Consider the following 16467-nt stretch of genomic DNA (forward strand, 5'->3'; position numbering starts at 1 on the left):
GCACCACTTATTGAAGAGGCTGTCTTTTCTCCACTGTATATGCTTGCCTCCTTTATCAAAAATAAGGTGCCCATATGTGTGTGGGTTTATCTCTGGGCTTTCTATCCTGTTCCATTGATCTATATTTCTGTTTTTGTGCCAGTACCAAACTGTCTTGATTACTGAAGCTTTGTAATATAGTCTGAAGTCAGGGAGCCTGATTCCCCCAGCTCCATTTTTCGTTCTCAAGATTGCTTTGGCTATTCGGGGTCTTTTGTGTTTCCATACAAATTGTGAAATTTTTTGTTCTAGTTCTGTGAAAAATGCCAGTGGTAGTTTGATAGGGATTGCATTGAATCTGTAGATTGCTTTGGGTAGTAGAGTCATTTTCACAATGTTGATTCTTCCAATCCAGGAACATGGTATATCTCTCCATCTATTTGTATCATCTTTGATTTCTTTCATCAGTGTCTTATAATTTTCTGCATACAGGTCTTTTGTCTCCTTAGGTAGGTTTATTCCTAGATATTTTATTCTTTTTGTTGCAATGGTAAATGGGAGTGTTTTCTTAATTTCACTTTCAGATTTTTCGTCATTAGTGTATAGAAATGCAAGAGATTTCTGTGCATTAATTTTGTATCCTGCTACTTTACCAAATTCATTGATTAGCTCTAGGAGTTTTCTGGTAGCATCTTTAGGATTCTCTATGTATAGTATCATGTCATCTGCAAATAGTGACAGCTTTACTTCTTCTTTTCCGATTTGGATGAAATCAAGGTTATTGAAGTAAAAGTTCTTATGGGTCTCCCGCTAAACAAGTATAAAGAATTAGTGCAGGAAGAATAGCTATTTCTCGATTTTATGAGAAGGAAAGATTTGGAATGACTTTTCTGGATCAGTTCAGGGCCTTGGCTATTCCCCGTTAATAACAGCCCGTAGTAATGGCCTCTGATTAATAGCTTTGATGGGCCAGGAGCTGTGCTGTGTATTTCACAATCAAGGTCTGTATTCCTCCCGACCGTCGTGTAACGTAGGCGTCCTTCGTCCCGTTTTTACAGGGAGAGGGAACTAGGAGGCTCACAGGTTCTTGTCTGGGGCCACACGTACACTTGGTGACGAGGCTGTAAGCTGATTCCGGAATGTGTGGACCACAGTGGTGAAAGGAGTTTTCTCCAATGCTTAGGTGGTGTTCCCTCTGTGCCAGGGAGGGTTCTCTGTCCTTTCTGTGCGTGTGCATGGTGGGGCCCACCCCTGATATTGTTGTGAGGGTTCCGTCATTACCTGTCCCCTTCGTGCAGACGTGGAACTGCAGGCGTGGGGAAGCCTGGCCCAAGGAGGCGTGCAGCCGGCCGGGGGTGGGTTGTCACAGCCCTTCTGGCCCCAGCTACCCCACTCTAGTTGCCAGGCCAACTGCATCCTGGATAGAATAACAGGACATGTCCGTATCACAACCAGAAGAGCTGCTAAGGCCGAGCTGCGTCTCGGTTCTCACGTTCATTATGGGACCCGAGGGGTGTGCCTGGAAGAAATGCCCCTGGCAGCAAGGCGTGGGGTCAGTGGGGCGCTTGCAGACAGGGTGAGAAGGGCAGGTGACTTGGAGATGCTACCAGCGATACAGTTCTCAGGGTCGAATGCATGGGTTCTCGCAAAGGCGCGAGGCTGGGGAACGTGAGACCAGTTAGGAGAGCTTGTTAACAGCCGGGGCAAAAGATTGGGGCTTGGGGGTGAGGCATGGCAGGGCCAGACAGAGTCTGTGGTGTGCTGAGGCAGCTGTAGACAGACTGGAGACGTGTTTGTTAGCTGAACTACCTGAGCTTGCTGGTGATGGAGAAACCCTCAGTTTCAGCCCCAGGTGTGGCCACCTGAAACATCTCCAGACGTTGCCAGACATTTCTTGGGGACCGCAGTCATCCCCAGCTGGGAGCCACTGGTCTAAAGACCTGGGGGCAGGACCGACCCTCAGTGCAAACTGAAATAGAATTCCTAGTGACCCAGTCGTTAATTTGACAAATAAAAAAATTTTTTTCCCACTTTTGGAAAAGGCTAGGGTTTAAGTCATTTTGAGGGCATCTTGTTTCCAAAGGGGGAAGGATCAGAGAGTTGCATAATTTTGGTCTCTGCTTTATGAGTGTTCTTGAGCTTCTTTCAGTATAGTGAAACTCTAGTGTATTTGTGTGAGAGTGTTGGGTGTTTTGGTTTTAGTTTTAAATTTTTATTTTTACTTAGGACATCTTTCTGATGTCCTAAATAGGGAGGTGACACTTGAAGAAGCACTTTCGTTTGTGAATAGGAAGATGTGTTTGTGTGCCTGTTTGTGTGTGTGTGCGCGTATGTTTTAATACTCTGTTCTTGAATTAGCTGATCATTGCCATTGGTGTCCTAGATTTTGAGGTATTTAGGTAAGCACAGAGTTGAATTAATTGTTTTCCCAAAGGGATTTGCTTGCTGTGTTGCTAAATGAAATTGAGGACGGTACACTTGACCTTTCCAGGTGAGGGGTGGGAGAGTAGGATGTGTTTGCAAATCATAGAAACTGAAACATGAACACCAGGACCATATGGCGTTCAGAAACTTCTATGATAATTTCAGTGAATAAATAACATGCTTGACAATTACATTTAAAAGTACACTTAGTGCTCATTGCAAAATGTGGAGAGAGTGCTTTGGGAGTTGAGGAGGAGATTAATTGGCATTCTTTTCTACCCCATGGTACCCTCATTGTGTCATTTATAGACCAGAAACTGATGTGTCACCTGAAGATTATATCGATAGTTTGGTGTTATATCTGTGGGGAGAGATTCAGATTGCTGTTGGTTGACAATTTGCTGAATAAGAAAGATCATGCTTTCCTAATACTTTATTTATTTTTTAATAAATTTATTTATATTTGGCTGCGTTGGGTCTTCTTTGCTGCGCGCGGGCTTTCTCTAGTTGCGGCGAGTGGGGGCTACTGTTCGTTGCGGTGTGCGGGCTTCTCATTGCAGTGGCTTCTCTCGCTGAGGACGGAGCACGGGCTCTAGAGCTCAGGCTTAAGTAGTTGTGGCTCACGGGCTCTAGAGTGCAGGCTCAGTAGTTGTGGCGCACGGGCTTAGTTGCTCCGTGGCATATGGCATCTTCCTGGACCAGGGCTCGAATCCGTGTCCCCTGCATTGGCAGGTGGATTCTTAACCGCTGCGCCACCAGGGAAGTCCCTATCCTAATACTTTAATGTATCATCTTTAAATGTTGTGATTCTTTTTCTCTCACTAAATAAAATTTCATGCCACTGAATAAAATTTAATGCTTACAAACAAATATTATGCGACTGATAGCTTATTAAAGTTTTTCGTGGTTTTTTTTCCGTTGATATTAGCTCTGGATGGATTATATAGTTGTAAGCCCGATTGGGTCATGTTATGTTACCTCTCTCATACCAGATTTTCATGTGACAAGTCCTGTCTTGGTCTTTGTATATGGGATTTATTTGGCATATCATGGTGTGAGTTGGGAAAGTGCTTTGCATTTGTCACGTGTGACATGTATATGGTTGAATCTGCTGTCGTGGGGTGATGGGTAAATGATACACATGTCTATGTATATGTGCTCATATACATCAATGCATGCTCACAATACTGATTTTGCCAATTCTACAAGTGTTAAATACTTGTTATTAGTGTCATAATGCTTTAAAGAAGAAATCAAGTTTATATGTGTCTTGGTTAGTGTCTCTGTTTCTCCTCATTTGAATAACTCATACTTTTACACTGAACTTGTAAAACCTGCAAGCATAATAAAATGTCATTTTGCAGGAACGAATGGGTATTAAATGACTTACCTGAAGAGTATATGAAGAAAATATGTTTCCCCATTGATTCTTAAATTAAAAATGAATGATGTTTCCTGAATATTTATTTCCCTGTACCTACAGTGCTACGTTTGTTTTTCTTCGAAGTTTAAAACAGAAGAGTGACTTTCTTTTGGTTGGGATCCTGCTGTTTGTTTTGAATGCACAGCTAGGGCATGCCGGCTGTATTCTGTACTCAGCCATAATAAAGTGGTTCTCAGTGATTCTGATGAAGCAAGAGGCTGCTTGGCTTTGTGGCAGGTGCATGGGACTTGTGCAGTTTGGTTTTGTTCTGTTTTCTGTCTCGGTTATTGCTAATAGATAGATGACAGTTTACGATATTTGTGACATTTGTTGAATGAGTAAGCGAATGAATGAATGCACAGAGAAGGCCTTGCGTGCTGCTCTAGTTTCTATCCCCTGGAGCGTCCACTATGCAGAAGCGGTGTTTCTTGCCAAAGCATATGTAGAGAGCCGTGTTCTACACCCAGGTGTGATGGGGTGAGGGCTCCGTGACTGCCGTCATGAGGTGGCATTCAAAGAAGTTGCCATTAGCAACCTACCAGTTGTCTTGTCCCTTGTGTTTTATTATTTTTTATGTTTTGCTGCTATTTTCTGCTATGATGTTGTGAGTACGGTACAAATTTCTGTTTTGTGAAGGACCTTCCTATCTCACCTAAGATGAAAGAGGGCCCTCGGTTGCCCTGTTTACACACTGGGTGTAATAAAATCCAGTCTTAGGTGCAGAGGGATGCTTCTGCTTGTGTGATATCATTCTAAAAGGTCCTCAAGTTCTTAACGAGGAAGGAGGCCCTAAGGAATTAAATCACAGAACCTTATATTGGAAATAGTAACGGCGGGGATTTAGAAATTGCTCTCAATTTTTTCTTCTGAACTCGTGTTTAATATCATCTCAGGGTGGGTGCTAACGGCACTGATCTTCCATTGCTGTCTTTTTTTCCTCTTTAGATTTGTGCTGTCACATATGGTAGCCACTGGCCACGTGTGGCTCTTTAAATTAAATTAATTAAAATTAAATTCAATTTAAAAGTCAGGCCCTCAGTTGTACTGGCCACATTTCAAGTGCTCAGTAGTCACATGTGGCTAAATGAATACCTTACTAGATAACGAAGGTACAGTGCAGAAAGCTTTATCAGATGAGAGATGGTTAGTTAGATTTTTGCCTAACAGGTATTCCAGGAAAGAGAGGGAGGGGAAAATACCTCAAGTCTGAAGAAGAGAGAAATTTCAAACCAAGTGACTAGAACAGTGAATAAAAATTCAGCACATCAAAAAAATTACTACATGAAGGCTCATCATCATGTCATTTTAGAAAATCAGGGATAAAGGCAGTATCTAAGCACTTTCTAGATTTAAAAAAAAGTCATAGGAAGGATTTTGAATCAGAATGACATCATATTTCTTAAATTAGAAAACAGACTGAGCTTAGAATTCTATGAAAATTTATTTTCACTCAGAATTTTGAAGTCATTCCCTCAATGGTTGTTAATTAAGAGTAGCATAAAGTTGTTTGTCCATGTTCAGGATATCAGTATAATTTAGATTTCATACATCACTTCTCAGGAAGCTACTAGAGAATGTGTCCCATCAGAATGAGAGAGTAAACCAAGAAAGGGGAAGATTTGGGGTCCTGGAAACAGAAAGAGGCAGAAGGAATTCTCAGGATGCTGGTGTGATCTCGGGGCATCTGCTCTGAGCCGACCCACCTCTGACAAGTACAGACTGGAGCAGAGACCAGAGGAAGGTCTGGTGTGTATATATTTGGGGAGAGGGGGTGGGGGTGAGGGCAAGATAGACATGGAACTGTGACAGATTATCCGAGTTAAAAATTGAAAGGTTGTGGAGGGTGTTGGAGGAATTATCAAAGAAAATAAAAACAGAGGCAACCAATAATCCCAGGAAAATTTAAGAGTTGCATAAGAAAGGAATCATAATCACACTATACTGCTTGCTCAGCGGTACCGATTCCATTGTCAAAATAATACGTGTGCAGTCTAGATTTAACCCCCCAAATGTTATACTGTTGGGGAAGCATGGGAGGGTAAGTCCAGGATTGGTGATGGGAATTTTAAAAACCAAAAATCCTCCTCCATGTGTGAGAAAATCAAGTTAAGTGGTATCTGACGTTGATAGGATATATTATAAGCAGCTTACTTAGAAACATGGAAGTCCATACTAGGGAGCACTGCCAATAACAGAAACAGTTGTAAGGTTTGAAAGTGGTTGCTCTGTGAATTAGAATTGAGGATAGATGGTGCTGGAAAGCTTGCCGTGAGAAAGGAGGAGTGTTTTGCCTCCCCTGTGTGCGTGTACTACTTTGAAAAGAATAAAAGTGGTTTGGAAAATGAAAGTACACAGTATATATACCTTGGGCAGAATTATAGAAGTTTTAGTATGGTTCAGATTCGGGGTTCTCCACCTTGGTGATATTGACATTTGATCCAAATAATTCTTTGTGGAGGGGGCTCTATGCAGTGTGCTGTGGGATGTTTCGCAGCCTCCCTGGCCTCACCAGATGCCAGTAGCATTCTTCCCCGGAGTCCTGGCAACTAAAAATGTTTCCACACGTTGCCCCGTGTCCCGGGGTTGGGGCCGGGGGGCGAAATCAGCGCCATTGGAGAAGCACCGATTTAAAGGATTTAAAATCTGGTATGGAATGAATCATCTCAATATATAAAAACGCTGGTCAGCACAGTATGGGCAATGCAGGAAACAGCAGCCTCATCACGCAGAGCTTGAACCCCACACGGAGCAAATGAAGTGGTTTGGAATTCTCTGGCACCGTGAACCGCCGCCGCCCACCCCTGCCTTTGGGACCAGAATGTGTCTTAGCCCCTGGCTCTTGGCCCGGTTAATTCAGGGCTCACTAAAAAAAGAAAAGGACTCAGGAGGAAACCGCGGCTCCTCTGTCATGCACCGTGGCTTCGGAAAACATATTTTAGATTTTTCACATTATTTTCAGGGTGATACAACTGAATTTCTCCAGAGTGGAAATGTTAATCATTATGGCAACTTCGGGGAAAAAAATGCGCGCCTTGGATATATTTCTCTGCTCAGTTGGCTGCAGGACGAGATACATTCCTCCTACCTCCACCCCCTCCCTCCCTCCCGCCCTCCCCCCCTCCCTCCCCCAGCAATTCTTTTGCAAGTTCTTGGTTCAGTTCCTTGCAAGGTGTTTTCCCTTAGAATTTACAGAGGAAGTCAACAGGAAAACGGTTCCTCAGATTTTTTTTTTGATGTGGATGAAACCTCATAAATAATTTAATACCCTCATTTCACAGCTGAAGAGTCTCTGGTTCAGAGAGAGTTTCTTATAATTAATTAGGAGCAAAGTGAGGCCTGTAGCACTGCTCCTCTTTTTTTTTTTTTTTTAACGTTTTCATTTAAACAAATAAAATGCATGTGCACAGTAATGCTGTGGAAGGGAGACAGAACAGGGCAGTGAAAGGGATCAGGCCTCTGGCGTGTTTTGTCAGCACCTCCATACAGTTCAGCGTTCTGAGCATGATCTGCCAGGAGCGTGTGCCCTTCCTTGTCAGCTTAGACAAAATGAAGGAAAAAAAAAAAGAAGCCAGAAGCTCACGAGGGGCTCCTGAACTACAATTCCTGATGGTCCAGACAGAGCCCCTTTGGGGGGTAGGGGGTCTAGGATGACTCAGGAGCAAGTCAGGAAGGGAAGCCTCAGGTCCCCCCGCCTCCCAGCTCTTGTTGGGGCAGTCCTGGAGCCAGCATGCACAACCACTGCAGCTGTCCTCGCACTGGTGGCCCAAAGAGTGACGTTGGTCCGTACCGTTCGGGCGACGCCTTCCTCCCGCTGCTGGATTGAGGCAGCCGCGTTCTGTCCACCGACTGGCCCTCCGGTACTCTGCTTGCTGTCAGCATTCTCATTCCTGAGTACCGTGATAGCGAGAGCATCGCCCGATATTTTGGGACACTTCCGTGCCTTCCTCTTGCTCCCATTCGTTGCCTCCAGTACCGCTCAAGCAGTAGCCCCTTCCTCTTCTACCTTGCCTGACTTCTTGCGCCAACAAGTGCCACCTCCTCCATGAAGCCTCTCTAGATTTCTTCCATGCGGAGAAGACGGCGTGCATGAGTCCTGGTCATCCTGTCAGCCGCGGTCCTCCTTGTCCTCCATCTCAGTAGCAGTTGTTTGCTGGTCTTTGCCTGATTTTTGAGAGACGGCTGTCACTAGAAGCCAAGAACACCACACTATTTTGGATTTCCTCCTACGTTGCCATACTCTCCTCTGTCTCATTGGCCAGGTCCTTCTTCTCAGGGTTCAGTGGTCAGTATATATAATATATATATAATCGACTATATTATATATATAATCGATTATATAATATATAGTTGATTATATACTATATATGTAGTTGATTATATATATCACATATAGTACCGACTATATATATTACATATATAGTCAATTATATATATTATATATATAGTCGATTATTTATGTATAATCTATTCTTTTTCAGATTCTTTTCCATTATAGGTTATTACAAGATACTGAATATAGTTCCCTGTGCTATACAGTAGGTCCTTGTTCTTTATTTCATATATAGTAGTGTGTATCTGTTAATCCCAAACTCCTAATTTATCCCTCCCCCCTTCTCCCTTGGGTAACCGTAAGTTTATTTTCTATGTCTGCGAGTCTGTCTCTGTTTTGTAAATAAGCTCATTTATATCATTTTTATTTATTTATTTATTTATTTTTATTTATTTAATTTTGCTGTGCTGCACGGCTTGTGGGATCTTAGTTCCCTGACCAGGGATTGAACCCAGGCCCTCGGCAGTGAAAGCTCGGGGTCCTAACCACTGGACTGCCAGGGAATTCCCTGTATCAGTTTTTTAGACGCCACATGTAAGTGATATCATATGATATCACTTGTCTTTCTCAGTCTGACCTAACTTCACTTAGCATGACCATCTTGAGACCAGTGGTTCTCAACGGGGCGAGTATGCCCTCCAGGGTACTTGGGCAGTGTGGGTCAGTTTTGGTTGTCACCGCTTGGGAGGATGGGGGATTCCTATCGGTGTCTAGTGGGAAGAGCCTGGAATGCTGTTCAGTATCCTGCAGCGTAGAGGACAGCCCCACCGCAGACACAACGGTCTGATCTAAATGCCAGCAGTGCCGAGGATGAAATCCTGCATCAGATGCTTCCATCCAGGCCCACAGCTTCAGAGGTCATGGTTACTGCCGGACTTAACTCTGTGACTGTGACCTGTCCCACTTGCTCAGACCTGTGTGTTTAACTACCTAGTTAACAGCCTGCTTGCAGAGCCAGTGGGCGTTTCAAAGTTCACACCTTAAAAGACTCTTGATTTCTCTTCCGCTCAGCCTTCGTGCATCCCGGGCAATGGCCCCACCGTCCAAATTTTGCTCAAGCTCTGAACCTAGAAGTCGTCCTTGCTTCTTCCGTCCCCTCCCCAGCACGCCTCTGCCCTACCGGTGTGTCCTCCGCATCGCACCCCCAGGACACCTCAGACTCTGTGCGTCCCTCTCCATCTCGTCTCTCATCTTCCCCACCTGCACTGTGTGAGCCACTGTGTTCCTCTGCTGAGCAAGAGCTGCTTCGGGTTTTGTTCTAAGAACGATGGGAGCCCCTGAAGGGTGTCTAAGTAGAAAGATGGTCACATTTTCTTTTCTCGTTCAGTCTGGTTCTGGGTGAAGAGAGGTCAAGAAGAAAGGATCAGAGTCCTTTGCAAGGGCTGCAGAGTCCTCCGTGATCCAGGACCTGCTATCACTCACTTCTGCTGCCCAGTCCGCTGGCCTTCCTCCCTGTCTCCCAGTCGCCAAGGTCGATCTCACCACGGGACATTTGCACTTGCTGGCCACTCTCGCTTCCATTCGAGGGCTCCCTCCTCGTAGAGCTCCATCCCAGCCCTGGTGTAAACTCAGCTGCTTGTCCGCTGGTCCCTTGTCTCTCACTACCAGTTTGAGCGACATCACTTCTCTCCTGTTAAACGGTCTCGTTGTGAGTTTTCTGGCGAGTTTATTGTCACTGATCTCCCCTCACTGAGATCTCCCCATCCCCCCTTCTCACTGTCCGGCCGGGTAAGTGTCACATGACGGCAGACCTCAGGTGTCCCGGAAACCAGGGCCGCACTGAGCAGCGTTTCCGCTTTCCACAGGACTGGGCGTGTAGTTCTCAGTAAGCATGTGCTGAGTTGCGTTGAATCTAGAAATACCTGTGTTTTCACTTAGTGTGTTTTAGGATGCTAGAGAAAAATGAGAGATGGGTAGATGTTTCAGTGACTGGAATTCCCTGGGGATGTGATCACAGTCGGTTCTCAGCGAGACTTTTGAACAGATTTGTGTGTGTGGACAGTCGCGTCGTGTGCTTTACCTAGAGACGTAAGCCTGCCGTTCACCTGCGGTGGTGGTCCACCATCTGACGCCGTTATTATTTCAGCTTCTTAAGACCTCCTATTTCAGAAGTCTGCCTGCTTCGGGAACGGTCGAGAATGTATTCGAGATATCTTCGTTGATATGTTTTGCCTGACTGGGTATTTTTTTCATTGACAGGTAACTGAAGACAGAAAACAGGCCTAAAAATAAACCCTAGAAGGAAGAAGGGATTTGCCTGCATTTGGCTCTGAGTAAGTGGAATTGTAAAATGGATTTCTTTCTTATTCCATAATGAATATCCTGTCAACCGCTCCACGTTTTCTGGGCTTAAAAATTAACTAATACTGTATTGGCTGTACGTACCGGAAACAGTGAATTCCCAGGATTTCTTGTAGTAGGTGATTTGGTAACCAGAAAATGCTTTGTATCTGCGTCGGCACTTCATAGCAAGCTCCTGTGTTATTTAGCTTCTGGAAGTCAGGAACTTTAGGAGAGAGAAGTGGAGATGGTCGTTAAAGTGCGTGTGCTTCCGAGGCAAGCATCGTTGCTGCTGGTTTTTCCCATGTGCGTTTCAGGTACTTATTTTTCCTCAGATGGCTGATTTATAATAAACAGAGTTTTTTGACTCTTTTGCCTTTCACAGGCTCCCTTTGTCTTGTATGTGCCTCTCAGAATGTGTTTGGAAAATGACAGGCATCCACTGCTTGTGGACCAACCAGAATTTTCCATAAAAGCCTTGTTTGGCACCATTGTGAGGCAACGTGGCCTGTGCTCTAGGCCCCTGGGGAGGCGTTTTCCTTCTGTCTGAGCCCCACGTGGACTGTTGTGAGGGGTAGAGAGAACCCAGACTCACCGAGAACAGGGCCGTCTGGGTTCTGGAGTTGCCATCTTGGCTGCTGTATTTCACCCAGTTTACAGCGAGGCCCGATTCTCACCCACATCAAGAACATCCTTTTCAGACCACCTTTTATGAAAGTCTCCTGTTTCTGGGATGACCATCCTTTGAATCTGTTACTTCTGGAGCATTGTGGAGTATACAGGGATGTGTGAGGTGTGTCTTGTGTTTTGGGGTAAGGGATTACAGGTGCTGGAAAGCCGTGGTGTGGATGGGCTGTGCCGTGGGTGGTGCAGACATCTCCTGCTGTGGGAATTCCTAGGAAGGGTCTATCAGCCTGTGCTGGAGCAGCTGAGGAAGGCTGGACCTTTCTCTTGAAAGGGACACTTGGGTTGGGTTCGGTGCTGCATGGGATTTCAATGCGTACTGAAGAAAGGTGTTCTAGACGGGGACTCTGTGGGCAAAGGGGAGGAGTCAGGAATAAGAAAGCTTTTTTTTTTTTTAGGGAAAAGTGGATAGGCCAGCCTGGTGGAATGCAGGGGACTGGGGGGAGGGGCAGAAAAGGTGTAAGGAAGAGGCAAGGACTCTGAACTCGACCCTGTCTGCACAGTGCCTAAAGGAGACTGATTCTGATTCTCTTAGCATTAGAGCTGCCATCTTTGTGCACCAAAGGTGACCTTTAGAACCAGCCCCCACGGGTGAAGAAGGATGAGTATATCATGGCAAAATACTTCTGTAACACTTACTGTGTGCCAGACACTGCCATAGTTTGGTTAACAACTTTATTGAGTCATAATTCACACAGCTGACAATTCACCCATCTGGAGTGCACATACAATTTAGTGGTTTTTAGTGTATTCACAGAGTTGTGCAACCGTCACAGTTGATTTTAAAACATTTCATCACTCCCCAAAGAATCTCATACACGTTAGGAGTCACTCCCCATTCCCACCTCCCCCAGCCCCTGATCACCACCAGTCTACGGTCAGTGTCTGGGGATCTGCTCATTCTGGACATTTCATGTAAATGAAATAAATCATGTAACATGTGTGCTTTGTGACTGGTTTCTTTTTTACTTAGCATAATGTTTTCAAGTTTCTTTGTAGCATTCCTTTTGTTTGCCAAGTAACATTCCATTGTATGAATAGACCACATTTTGTTTATCTGTTCATGAATCAGACACCGTTATTTTTGAAGACTTCTATTTTGAAGCAACGTTGGACTCAAAAAGAGGCTGCAGAAATAGTACAGTGAAGTCTAGAGCACCTTCCTCCGCCTTCCCCGGCTGATAACATCTTACGTGAAGGTACTGCTTATGGAGAGTAGGAAACTGACATGGGCAGTGTTGACACAAATGCAGACCTTATCTGGATTTTAGCAGTTCTTATGTGCGTGCGTGTGTGGGTGCATGTGGACAGTGTATGAAATACAATCACACGTAGATTCGAGCAACCCCCATTGTAATCTGGTGCAGAACTCTTCCATCAGCACAAGGAAAGCTCCGTGTGCCCCGTCTGTATGGTCACCCTCTCCAGCTCCTGGCAACAACTGGCTTCTCCGTCTCTGTAATTTCATCCTTTCAAGAATGTTCCATAAATGGACTCATGCAACGTGCGGCCTTTTGAGACTGCCTTTAGTGACTTAGCCTCCAGCACTTCAGATCCATCCCAGGTGTTGTGTATCATTACCAGCGCCTGTGCCTAGTATTCCACAGTCTGGGTGCACCAGTGTGTGTTTATCCACTCATGTGTTGAAGGGCGTCTGGGATCTTCCTGGTTTGAGGCTACGACAAACAGAGCTGCTGTGAACACCCACGCACAGGTTTCGGTGTGAACCAGATGCTGTTTTCAGGTCCCATTTATTCCTCATGCCGTCCGGCGAGGTCGGTGCCATTGTTGCCTCTATTGCCCGGAGAAGGATGCTATGGCACAGAGGAGCCCTGGGCCTCCCCAGGTCATGTGGGCACTGCTGGAGCTGCCGACTTCGGAAGATGCAGCGATGGCATTGGGCTTCCCCACCTTCAGGACGCTGCTCAGGAGAGAGTTCTGGCCCAGCTGATGCGGAGAGCAAGCCACCCCGCGTCCCCCGCCAAAGAGAAGAGCGCCAGTGTCAGGGCTGGGATCTGAGCCGCGCCGCTGGGGATGAATCCCTTTCGTGGACAGAAACAGACCCAGCTCGGAGGCAGCCAAGCCCGTTGTCCTGTTGAGCTGCATCCCCCTTTGGAGGCCTCTGTGTGTGATCGGGGAGGAGGGTCAGGCAGCTGGGAGCCCGGGGAAGCCCTGCAGGTGTTGTCAGCTCTTGGGGTGATGGAAGTCAAACCCACGGTCCACGGGGCACGCACCTGTGTTATTGCTGCCGAGAGCCACCCGGCTGCGCTCCCAGAGCCGCTGCCCACGCGCGTCTCCAGGAGCTGCCTTCAGAGGGGCTGCTTGCTTCCACCTGGAGTTCAGTCATCCAGGCGGCGAGAGGCTGAGCGGTGTCCTCTGTCACTGTTGTGGTAGTGCAAGGACAGAGGCAGGAGAGCAGGAGAGCCCCCCTGCTTCCATCACCCGCGCCTCTGGCCCTTCTGGGAGGCTGGCTGGATCCTCTGAGCCTCGGTCTTCTTTTCTGTGCAGCGAGGAGGTTAATCCCTGCTTCGTAGTGTTTCGGTACAGCGTGTGCAGTATTGTCTTAAGCGCATCAAGTCAGCGCACATGCCCGTTCTTCCTCCTGCTCTTTTCCCACTTCCCCTGCCTTAGTCACAGTCTGGAAGTGATGGAGAACCCCGGACTACACAGTGTTTGCTTTGGGGCTGCGTTCTGTGTGTGTGTGTGTGTGTGTGTGTGTGTGCGCGCGCGTGCGTGCACGCACATGCGTGTTGCTTATTCTAAGCCTTCTGCTTTCTCATTGTTCTCTGCTGTTCTTTTTTTTTTTTTTGGTAGGGGGTTCCTAGTAACTGGGATGGGTGGCCAGTTCTCACCAATTCCTTTCTATTCATAAAATCCAAGAAGGGCTCAAATGACTCAGGTAGCTGTCATTAAAAGGAGCCCTGACTGAGAGAAGTGGTTCCCTGGAGCCCAGAGAGAGTTTCCCGTTAGAATTAATTAGAACTGGACACAGAAACAAGGACAAAACAGTGTCTTTTGTGGATCTCATCTGGGTGGACCATTGTGTTAAAGACCAAACCGGTTGCCGGGGTTTTCATACTAAGTTGGTGCAGGTGGCAGCCCGGGGAGGGGTGGGGTTTGTTCAGCAGGCCTGGGCTGCCATGGGCTAGAGTGGGGTGTTGCTCATTTGTCTTATCGAAAGCCATAACGCGTCCCGGGTGCCCTCGGAACCATCGCCTGTTGATTTAAAGACATGAATTCCATGTGGTGGAACAATTGCATTTTCTGTGGTCTCCAGCTGATGAAACGTGCTTGATGAGGTGCTGTTGATAGCGTGATTCAGCCCTTCCTTCCTCCCTTCCTTCCGACCTTTGGTTCACATTTATTCAGTGTACTTTTCTTTCAGACAAAGTTTGTCTTCTTGAATGCCCAGAACACCCAGGTAGAGCCCCACAGACACTCCCTCCCTCCATGTCATCAGGAAAACTGCTTTCCCCCGAGAAGCTGCTCCTTTCCTCTCGAACCCACGCAGGCTGGGCAAGGGCCGTCAGGAGCAGCCATGTCCCAACTGAGGGATTGAAAGTCTGGTGAACTTCTTCACGATGGAATCTGATGCAGATAGACATTACGTTCTGATTAATTAAATTCAAGAATAAGCTCTTGGAATTGGCTGTCAATTCTGGTTGTAAACTGGCCCGAAAATGGTGAGACGTTTCTTTCGTTTCTGACATCTGTTGCTACTTCTGGCTCTTGTACCAAATCAAAGTATGTTGTTTTTCTTAGTGTTTCCTTTTGACTTTCCTTGTAAACATGGGTGGTTCCCAGAGATCTCTTTCTTGGTTATGGACAGTGGCTCTCAAGTGGGGACAGTTTTTTACCCCCAGGGGACACTTGGCAAAGTCTAGAGACATATTTGATGGTCACATCTGATTGATTTGATTGGGGGTGTGTGTGATACTGGTGTCAATGGGTGCTGCCAAACATCCCACAGTGGACGGGACAGTCTCCCGCACCCCGCCACACACCAGAGGATTATCTGGCCCCAGATGTCAGTAGTACAAGCTTGGCTGCTCTGGGGTTTGGCCCAAAACTTGGCACGTGTTGAATATCGCCCTCTGTCTTCTTTCACAGTAGTTCAGCGCCTGTTGGCATTGACTCTGAAGCACCATGGTCAGGAGCTTTTGATCCTCCTACGATGTCACGAATACGCAGTATGACTGTACTTTTAGAAGAGTATGTGCTTGCATTTCTGTTCCTAAATTATGTTTTCCTTTGCAGGAAGAAATACATTTTTGACAGTGTGATCGTATGTGTAAATTCATAGGCATCAATTCAGTGCAACTTCATTTAATTTATAGTCTGTTAAAGAGTTTGCATAATTTGGTTTTTTTTTTATGGTCAGTAATAATTCTAAATCTTATTACTTAGAGTAATTGCGGGGAATTTCCTGGCAGTCCAGTGGTTAGGACACTGCGCTTTCACTGCCCAAGGCCCAGGTTCGATCTCTGGTTGGGGAACGAAGATCCCACAAGGCATGCTGCATGGCCATCAGAAAAAAAAATTGTGGGATCCTCCAAGTTCCTACTTATTGATTGATTGATTGATTGATTGATTGGCTGTACGACGAGGCATGCAGGATCTTAGTTCCCCGACCAGGGATCCAACCTGTGTTCCCTGCAGTGGAAGCTTGGAGTCTTAACCTCTGGACCACCAGGGAAGTCCCCAAGTTCCTACTTTTATAAGATACCTCTGTGCACAATTAGCAAATTTTTAAAGGAACCCCCGACATGAAAATAGTCCTCCGGAAGACTGTGACTGAAAGATCATGCCTTTACTTAATACCTATTTAAGTCAGATTTACAAGGGATTATTTTTTATAGTGATAATATGCGTAACATATAATTTACCATCCTAACCATTTTTTTCCCAATAGGTGACAGTTTTATTTCCCATCTTAACCATTTTTAAATGTACAGTTCAGTGTCGTTAAGTATGTTCACATTGTTGTGCAACCATCCACGCACAGAACTTTTTTCATCTTCCCAAACTAACACTCTACACTCATTAAACAACTCTCTATTCCCCTCTCCCGGCCCCTGGCACCCACTATTCTTCTTTATGTCTCTGAATTTGACTATTCTAAGGACCTCACATAAGTGGAATCATATAAGATTTGTCCTTTCGTACCTGGTTAATTTCACCCAGTGAAATGTCTTCACAGTTCAGCGATGGTGTAGCATGTGTCAGAACCGTTTTCCTTTTTGTGGCTGAATAATGTTCCATTGTGTGTGTGCACCATAGTTTGTTTATCCCTTCCCCCATCGATGGATAGTTGAATGGTTTACAAAGAACTATTTTAAAGTTGGGT

General features: G+C 45.8%; 1 protein-coding gene across 4 annotated transcripts in view; it reads left to right on the forward strand.

Moving 5' to 3' along the window:
- The window catches only part of LOC309652446 (F-box-like/WD repeat-containing protein TBL1X), a 225186-nt gene that overhangs the window by 74336 nt on the left and 134383 nt on the right, over positions 1-16467 (forward strand). For all 4 annotated transcript variants that reach the window (XM_082446242.1, XM_082446241.1, XM_082446244.1 and 1 more), the window contains exon 2: positions 10356-10429. The gene's annotated coding sequence lies outside the window, so the exon portion shown is untranslated. The remainder of the gene's footprint in view (positions 1-10355; positions 10430-16467) is intronic.

Source organism: Balaenoptera physalus (assembly GCF_965194825.1).
Source record: "Balaenoptera physalus genome assembly, chromosome: X".
Lineage (NCBI taxonomy): Eukaryota > Metazoa > Chordata > Mammalia > Artiodactyla > Balaenopteridae > Balaenoptera > Balaenoptera physalus.